The sequence below is a fragment of the Orycteropus afer genome, unplaced genomic scaffold (assembly GCF_000298275.1).
Source record: "Orycteropus afer afer isolate SDZICR_OR568_19922 unplaced genomic scaffold, OryAfe1.0 scaffold00787, whole genome shotgun sequence".
NCBI lineage: Eukaryota > Metazoa > Chordata > Mammalia > Tubulidentata > Orycteropodidae > Orycteropus > Orycteropus afer.
This window is the reverse complement of record NW_006922374.1, coordinates 661878-672412: the sequence shown is the minus strand read 5'-3', so window position 1 is coordinate 672412 and position 10535 is coordinate 661878.

Here is a 10535-nt window from a genome sequence, read left to right as displayed (position 1 = left end):
AGTTCATGAAATAAGGGCCAGTGTATAGGCATGCCTGAGTCAGAGAAAACTTGAAAAAGGAATTTGCCAAAAACTAACATTTTAAAGACTTTTTCAGCCTATGAATATCAACAAAAGAATAACAACAATAAACAAACAAACTGACTCCTGGAAAATGTCATTGAGGAAGAAAATTAATTCATTTTGGAATAAAATATTTATAAAAAAGTGGTTTAAAACACAAAAACAAAAACAAGCCCCAGGAGTTAATTAATTCCAGATAACAAACTGAAAAGCACATAACTGTTGAAAAACTATTAAAATACTGGGGAAAATGATGATAATCTTCCTGGATCTTTTTTTATTATTATTATTATTGTAAGTTTTAAGAGCTTGTTTTACATTCAAAGTTTCATGTACATTTAGTTTCATTCCCTATTTACCATGTCTATCCCTAACCTAGTTTCCTCTCCTCCCTACCCTGTATCCCTCCCCATGTGCCCCTCCTATTCATGTACTCCTATTTGTCCTTCATTTCCTCAATTTCAATGTCAGTCCTCTGGTGCCCCAAGGTACATTGTGGGTGAATCATCTTGGGTTGAGTGGTCTGCATGTACATCTTGTTAACTATTGGGCTAAGAGCCAGCTCCACAGGGTGAGTTTTATTCCAGGCACAGAATGTATTCCAGGCCATAGTATTGGGGGTCTCATCAGACTTCCTCTGACCATTAATTCTGGTCATTATTGAGTGTTTGGATTTTGTTCCACATTTTCCCTCCCACTCTATCCAGGATCTCCAGATGTGATCCTTTCCTGAGTGGTTGGCATTGATAGCTGGGCACCATCTAGTTCTTCTGGACTTGAGGGCCATCGTGTCCTATGGCTGGTTGTTTCCAAATGCCTCCCCCCCTTTTTTTTCTTTTGCATTATTCTTCACTTCTGATGCTAGGAGACTGTTAGTTGCATCTTAAATGGCCACTTGAAAGCTTTTAAGACCCCAGTCACTACTCACCAATGTAAGATGTGGAACAAAGCTTATATGCATTTTGTTGTGCCAATTGAGTCTGATGTCCCCTAGATCTATGGTTTTGAGACAGCAGATCTATTGGATCTCTCTTCCATAGTGTCTGGGCTTCTGTGAGGCATTACTTTGTGTCTGTCTTCGATTTTTCTGTAAAGATTGCAGGTATTTTGTATCACTGGTGTCTGTGCAAGTTTATGTACCTACCTTGGAATGGTCAGAAAACAAACAAAGAAAACTTAACTGTAATGGATTGGTGGCAGTTTCAAAATGGTCAGCTTTGCCAGAGAAGTTGGTATACTCAATCTGAGCATGGCAGGTGGAATGCTTATTCATTGCATTCTAATTCATGAATGGGGACCGATAAACAAGAAATTTAACAGGGAGATCTTGAAGTGAAAAATCCATTAATGGGTTGAAATAAACACTTCATACACACTTACATCACTTCTAAGCTATGTGAATGTGAGGAATATGTGAGAATATACAACAAAAAGTGAAAACAAAGGAAATGTTGAATACAGGTTACAGTTACAAATATGTTATTCAGTATACACACATCCTGGTCAATGTTGTTATGTGCTGTTGAGTCAGACCCAACTCATAGCAACCCTTGCTTGGGTTTCCAAGGCAGTATTGCTACGGAAGTAGAATGCCCAACCTTCCTTCCAAGGAGTGGTCAATAGTGGGTAAAAACTTAACAGGATTAAGTTTTCTGAGCACAACTACTGCCCACATCACAAGCTAACTACTAGGTTATGCTATCATAGGGCAGAATCCTTATAATTCAACTTTAAAATGAAAATACAGAAACAATTGAGTACAAGCATCAACAGATACACTTTTCAGGGAAGACAGACTTGGTAGTTTAAACCAATGAAAGTTACTAAAACAATTGAAAACAAAAAAAAAAAAGTCTATCACAGACTTCAGAGTGCTACAAAGAATTATCTACAGTGCAAAACTACCATTCAAAACTAACAAAGCATGCAGAAAATAGAGAAGTATAACCAAATTAAAGGAAAAAAAATAAAAATAAAAAATACAAAAACTGGCTGAGAGGGCATTGATGTACTCATCAACATCTATTTAATTTAGATAGTATAAATAGATTCAAATAATTAAAGAAAAGTGTATTAATAAAGTCAAACATATCAACAATCATGAAGATGACTTAGGATGGAGCAATATCTTGTTCCATTAATCAAATGCTTTCTTTGACTCAGAGCCAACTAGATGGCAACTACAGCAGCAAAGTTCAAATAAGCAAAGAAAAATGTTGACAATAGTAAAAGAAAAATAGAGAATCTCAGAGAAAAGTAGGAATGATATAAAGGAAAACTTGAAAGTGAATTGAAAGATACAATAACTGAAAAGAAATTATTAGCATCTCATCATTACAAAAAAATATACCAAAGGACATCTTTGGGAAAAAAGAATGTGACACAAAATTTCTGTTTCTTGTAAGATAGGATAGACATAATTTTCCCACTAAGAACAACTAAAAACCCTCTGTATAATACATGAAACAAACACAAAAATACTGTAAAAAAGGGGAGAGAAGAAGGAAGACTGGCTAGGGACATGGGGACACAAGAAACAATACTATAGTTTGTTTCACTGATATTTCATAGAGAATTAGTCTCTGGTTCAGAACATCCAACTTATGCATAACTCATACTTGCTGTTTAATGTAGTGTAAATTTACTCTCACTTTGAAATGATTGAACCAACCCCTACTTGCAACCAATTCTTCATCACAGTCAGCTTCACTTGCTGTATATGTACCTTTTAAACACTGGAAAAGACTTCCAGATTTTCTTGCATAAAAGTAAGGCACTAATACTTTTATATCAATTTGTCATACTGTGATGGATTTCCTGTTGTCAGGATGGTTGGAAGCTATGCTATCAGTATTTCAAATACCAGCAGGGTCATATATGGTGGACAACAGGGTCACATGTGGCATTCTACTTCTGAAAAATTGGCTGGTGAGTATCTTTTCAGTACGTTATCTCACATAATGCCAGAAGATGAATGGTTCATGTTGGAAGACACTTAAAAAAGACAAGGGAAGAATTTTCTCCTCACAGCAGAGTGAACCTTAATCACATGGATGGAGTGAGTCATTCAAGATCTACATTTGCTGATGGAACATGACTCAAAATAATTTAAAAAAAAAAAAAAAAAAAAAAAGATGCAACCCTCCATTATAATTGGTAGATGGAATGTACAAAATATGAATCGAGGGAAATTGTTTTTGTTGTTAGGTGCCATCAAGTTCACTTAGACTCATAGTGAGTCTATGTACAACAGAAAGAAACACTGCACAATTCTGCAACATCCTCACGATATTTGCTATGCTTCACTGCATCATTGCAGGCACTGTGTCAATTCAGCAATTCATCTCTCTGAGGATCTTTTTTTTTTTTTTTTTTGACTGTCTACTTTACCAAGGATGAAGGATGATATCTTTTTCCATGGACTGGTCCCTTCTAACAATTTGACCAAAGTACATAAGAGGAAGTCTGACCATTCTTCTTTCTAAGGAGAATTCTTGCTGTGCTTCTTCCTAGACATGTTTGGAGCTGTAAAAAATGAGCTGAAATGAATAGTACTGTCCACTTTGAATATGACAATCACATGGTCTACTATGTTGAAAATGACAAATTGAAGAGGATTTCCATCATATTCATTGTTAAAAAGTGTGTTTCAACACTGCCAGTGATAGGGTTATATACATACTATTAACTGGTTTACAAGGAAGACTAGGTAACACAAATATTCAGATTTCAAAGGTGAAGAAATTAGAGATTTTTAAATTCAGTTCTTCAGTCTGAAATTGATAAAACATGCAATCAAGATGAATTGAAAATGACTGGTGATTAAAATGTCAAAGTTGGAATCCAAGAAGAATTGTTGTTGTTGTTATATGCCATAGAATCAGAACCCACTCCTAGTGACCCCTCTTTAGGTTTCCAAGGCTGTATCACTACAGAAGTATATTGTCCAAACTTCCTTCTGGAAAAAAAAAAAAATGGATTAATATTTGGAAAAATATAGTCTTAGTGACAGAACTGATCCCTGAGATCTTATGATAGAATGTTGGAAGAGCAACAACTAATTCATTACAAATAGTTTTTCAACAACATAAATGGTGAATGACTATACAGGCAGCCACCACTCTTCTGTCAGTTTGTTGTACTGCAGTGGCTTGCATGTTGCAGTGATGCTAGAAGGTATGCCACAGAGATTTCAAATACCAGCAAGGTAACCCGTGGTAGACAAGTTTCAGCAGAACTTCCAGAGTAAGATAAACTGGGAAGAAAGGTATGGGGGGTTCAGTTATGGGGGGAAAAAATACAGCTGGAAACTATGAATCAAAAGGAAACATGTCTGATATAGAGACAGAAGATGAGCCTTTCAGGTTGAAAGGACCGCAAAACAAGACTGGAACAGAGTTGTCTCCTCGAAGTATAGTCGACCTTAATGATGTGGATGGAGTAAAGCTTTCGGGACTTTCTTTTGCTCATATGGCATGATTCAAAATGGAAAGAAACAGCTGTAAACATCCATTAATAACCAGAAAGTGGAATGTATGGAGTAAGAAATTAGAGAAATTGGAAGTTGAGAAAAAGGAAATAGAACACATAGATTGATATCCTAGGAATTAGAGAGCTGAAATGGACAGGTTTTAGGCATTTAAGATCAGTCAACACCATGGTCAGGAATGACAAACTGGAGAGGAATGACATCACATTCATCATCAAGAAGAACATTTCAAGGTGTATCCTGAAACATCATACTATCAGTGATGGAATAATATCCTTATGCCTAGAAGGAAGATCAGTAAATACGACTCTTGCTCAAAATGATGTACAAACCACTGAAGCCAAATGTGAGGAAATTGAAGGTTGTTACCAAATTCTGAAGTCTGAAATTGACCAAACATGCAATCAAGATGCATTGATAATTACTGGTATTGGAATGCAAAAGTTGGATACAAAGAAGAATTAAATTTGGAAAATAAAGCCTTGGTGATAAAAATCATGCTGGAGATGATAGAATTTTAGAAGACCAACAACTTATTCAGTGCAAATACCTTTTTTTCAACAATATAAACAGTTATTATATATGTGGACCTCACCTGACAGAATAAACATGAATCAAATGACTACATTTGTGGAAAGAGACAATACAGAAAGAATATAATCAGTCAGAAAAAGGCCAGGGACCAACTGTAGGACAGACCATAAATTGCTCCTGTGCAAGTTTAAGCTCTGGTAGTGTAGTGCCTAAGACACTTCACTGCTAACCAGAAGGCTGGTGGTTCAAACCTACCCACCACTCCTAAGAAGGAATGTTGGACAACCTACTTCCATAGTGATATTGTCTCAAAAAGCCAAGGAGGAGTTGCTATGAGTTGGGTCCTACTCAACGACACATAACAACAAACAATGCAAGTTTAAGTTAAAGCTGAATAAAACTAAAATAAGAACCAAAACCATCTGCTATCAAATTGATTCTGACTCACCGTGACATTTTAGGACACAGTAGAACTAAGCCATAGAGTGTCTAAGGATTTAAATCTTTACAGAAGCAGACTGCCTCATCTTTCTCCCATTGAACAGCCATTGGTTTTGAACTGCTGACCTTTTGATTAGAAGCCAAATGCTTCAACCACTATGTTACCTGAGTTCTTAAAAACAAGAAAACAAGAGCCAAAATAAAACCTTGAGTATATCCCACAAGAGCTCTGGTGGCATAGAGCCTAAGTCATTAGGCTAACCAGAAGGCTGGAGGATCAAACTCACCAACCACTCCTCGGAAGGAAGGTTGGCCAATCTACTTTTGTAGTGATACTGCCTTGGAAACAGAAGGAGGGGTCACTATGAGTTGTATTTGACTCAAAAGCAATGAGTTTAGTTGGTTTATATCCTATATTAATTTAGAGACTATCTGAAGAATAAATTTGACACATTGAACATCAATGAATATGATAAGATAAGTTGAGGGATGAAAATTCATCAAAGACTTCATACATGGAGAAAACAAAAGATCATTAAAATGACAGAAAAGGAAGAGAAGACCAAAATGGATGTCAAAAGAGATTCTGAAACTTGCTCTTGAAAGGAGCATGGGTAAAGCAAATAGAAGAAATGATGAAGTAAAATAACTGAACCAAAGATTTCAAAGGGCAATTTAAGAAGGCAAAGTATTATAATGAAATATGCAAAAATCTTGAGTTAGAACTTCAAAAGTGTAGAACATTCTCTACATTTTCAACTTGAAAGAACTGGTGGAAAAAAAAAATCAAGCCTCAAGTTTAACACTTAAGGATTCCATAGTCAAAATATTGAAATATATTGAATGATTGTGAAAGAATCAAAAGAAAATGGAAGAAGTACAGTCATTGTACCATATATATATTTTTTTCCAATGTTTAACCACTTCAGGATGAAGCGTATAATTAAGAACTAATGCTACTGAAGGAAGTAGTCCAAAATGAAGAAATTAATTAAAAAAACAAGGCTCCAGGAGTCTAAAGAAATCTTATTGAGATGCTTCAAGAAACAGATACAGCACTGGAGGTGCTCACTTATTCAGGCCAGAAAATTTGGAATAGAGTTAACTTTCCAAACAACTGGAAGAGATCCGTATTTGTCCCCATGCCAAGCAATCATGATAAAACTGAATGTGGAAATTATCAAACAATATTATTAATACTACACACATGTAAACTTTTGTGAAAATAATTAAAAAAACAGTTATAACCTTATATCAAGAGGGAAATGACAAAAATTCAAGCTGGATTCAGAACAGGACATGGAATGAGAGATATCATTGCTGATGTCAGAGGGATCTGGGCTGAAAGCAAAGAATACCAGAAATAGGTTCACCTATGTTTTATTGAATATGCAAACATATTCAACTGTGTGGATCATAATAAATTAAGGATAACATCACAAAGAATGGCAATTCCAGAACACTTTATTGTGCTTATGAGGAAATCATTCAAACAGAACAAGGAGATACTGTGTGATTTAAAATCAGGAAAGGTGTGTTTCAGGATCATATGTATCCTTTCACCATACTTATTCAATCTGTATGGTGAGCAAATAATCCTAGGAGCTGAACTGTATGAAGAAGAAGGCAACATCAGAATGATATGAAGAACCATTAACAACCTCTGATATGCAGATGACATGATGTGGCTTCCTGAAAATGAAGAAGACTGGAAGCACTTACTGATGAAGATCAAGGAGCACAGTCTTCAGTATGGATTATATTTCAATGTAAATAAAACAAAAATCCTCACAATAATAAATGGTGGAGGTTGAATTTGTCAAGGATGTCATTTTAATTGTTTTCACAGTCAATAACCATGTAACCAGCAGTCAGAAAATCAAACAACATCTTGTTGTTGTTGTTGTTGTTGTTATGTGCCCTGAGTCGGCCCCAACTCATAGTGACCCCTCCTCGGGTTTCTGAGGCAGTATCACTGTGGAAGTAGGATTGCCCAACAACATCTAGCATTTAGTAAATCTGGGAAAAAAGACTTCAATTAAAGTATTAATGAGGAAGATGTCACTGTGAAGACTAAGGCACACCTGACACAAGCCATGGTATTTTCAATAGATTCATATACATGTCATAACTGGACAGGGAATAAAGAAGACCACAGAAAAAATGATGCATTTGAATAGTGGTGTTGGAGAAGAATATTGAGCATACGATGGACTGGTTAAAGAATGAACAAATCTCTCTTGGAATGAGTACAGCTGTTGGGCTCCTCAGAAACAAGAATAGTCAGACTTCATCTCATGTACTTTGGTCATGTTGTCAAAAGTTACCAGTCCTTGGAACAGGATAAGATTCATAAATATGAGGGTCAAGAGTTCTGGTAAGAAGGCAGAATAGGCAGAGAGACTGCACAGACCCTTTTGCATAAAGAAAAGGGATATCAATTAACACAGATGCAGAAGATAATCCTGGAGCCCTGAGTTTTGATTGGGAAGTATACAGAAGTGGACTAAACTCCAAATAGTAAAAGATCCTGCATGAAAACACCAAAAAAGGAGACATAGAGCTGTGGTCTGTGAGTGATCCTGATGGCACAGGCAGCTTGGATATTGCTGAGTGGTGTTAGGACCTAAGAATTAACCTAAAAATTGGCCCTGCTAACCAGGGGCTAGGAGCTCTGGCAGCATAAGCCTAAGTCACTTGACTGCTAACCAGAAGACTGGAAGTTCAAACCCACTAGCTACTCCTCAGAAGGAAGGTTGGGCAATTTACTTCTGTAGTGATACCATCTCAGAAACCGAAGGAGGGGTTGGTATGAGTCAGATCAGACTCAATGGCACATAGCAACAAACAACAGCAACAGCCAGGGACTACACGGAGGACTGCACGGTTGCTAGTGAACAAACACAGAAGCAGCAAACAGGAAGGCAGGTCGAGCTGTGGACGTTTGGATGTCCAGAGGGTGCAGCCATTTTGAATGTTTACAAGTGGTTTGACCATTTTGGATATTTAAAGTGATGACCTTCTCACAAATTCTAGGGACTAAAGAATAGGCTTCACTTGCTGGGAACCACAAGGACATTCAGGACACAAATGACTAGACAGGTACAATATTCCCCTTGTTACTCTTAGACCCCACACCCTCTTGGTGAATAGAAGTGTGGCTATCCCTCACTCCCACCTACCTTCTAGGCCAGCAGGAATTCCATCCCAGTCTGTGTTCTCTGAAGGAGCCTGGGTCTCTGCCACACCTGCCCCACCCTGCCAAGATTTTTTTACCCCCTTTTTTAGTTTGTTTTTTTTTTTTGTCTGTCATTAAATTATTATTATTGTATTGTCCTTTTATTACTGTTCTTTATTCTTCCCTTTCCAAGTTCTAGTTTTCAGCTTTTTCTCTCTTCTCTGTTCATGGTTCCCATTATTTTTCTTTCTTGTGGTTAACCCTGTTCCTTGTTTTTCTTCTTGCATTTTTCCCATTTTTTCTTAATTATTCTCCTATTCTACCTTTTATCTACTATTGTCCTCTCCCCAGAGATTGTAAGGTTTTTTTTTCTTGTGTGTGTGTGTGTGATTTCCTGTGTGTTTATGGCATGTGTTTTTCATCCACTTGCTTTTACTTTTTTGATGGTTTTTCAATAGTTGTTTTTGTCTAACTGAGTGGGAGACTGTAACAATGACCATATGACACAACTACACCTATACCTCCTGCAGCTATACTTACTGAGTGAGAGCCAACACTTCCTTCTCCACCAACTGGGCAATGATAAACAACCACCAAGAAAAGCTTAACTCACCTTTGGCTGCTCTTCATGAAAAATTAACAGAGATCTAAATGGAACAATGTCCCAATGTCTCAGAGACAATAAACCATCACAGTCCACACAAGGAAGCAATATAAAATGGTAGAGACAAGGGATCAGGATACAGACTTAGAACACATCCCTGAGAAAGAAGCAGCACTGGGATTCCCTGATATGGAATTCAAAAGAATTATATTTAGGCTTCTTCAAAGGACTGAGAGACAAAGGCCTAGAACAATTTCAGAAGAAAATAAAAGAACAAAATGACAGAATAAATGAAAAATTAGAAATGATACAAAATCTACAGATAGAAATCCAGAAGGTTAATACTAAATTTTCAGAAATAACACATTGAAAGGGCAAAGGAGTAGAATTGAATCAATGGAAGACAGAATTAATGAGATTGAAGACAAATACTTGAATACTTCTTTGGAAAGGTATCAATACAAAAAAAGATCAAAACAAAATGATGGAAGCCTAAGGTTCATGTGGGATACCATCAAAAGGAATAACCTACATGTAATTGGAATTTCAGAACAGGAAGAGAAAAAGAAAAACCCTGAGAAAATTGTCCAAGGTTTGTTGGAAGAGAACTTCCCTGATACAATGAAAGATGAGAATATATCCATTCAGGAAGTCCAATAAACCCCAAACAGGACAGAGTGCAAAAGAAAATCAGCAAGACATGTCATCATCAAACTCATCAAGATAAAGAAAGAATCCTGAAAGCAGCATGGGAAAAACAAAAAGTTGCCTACAAAGGACAGCCAGTAAGAATAAGCTTTGATTTCTCAGCAGAAACCATGCAAGTGAGAAGGCAATGAGATGGTATATATAAAAGCCTGAAAGACAAAAATTTTCAACCAAGAATTATATACCCAGCAAAATTGTCCCTAAAATATGATGGTGTAATTAGGAGATTTCCAGATAAGCAGAAACTGAGGGAATTTATTAAAACCAGGCCAACCTTACAAGAGATGCTAAAGTGAGTCCTTTGGACAGAGAACCAAAAATAGCAAATATCAACCAACCATTGATACACAAGATGACATAACCCAGAAACCAACACAGCTATGGAAGTATCCAAAGTAAAATATGCTTACAAGATCTTCCAAGATTATAAACAGGGAACCAGAGACATCAATTGGCAAATGAGGACAACTACAAACCAAAAAGAGGGAAAATACTGTGTAGTTACAGAACTTCTAACT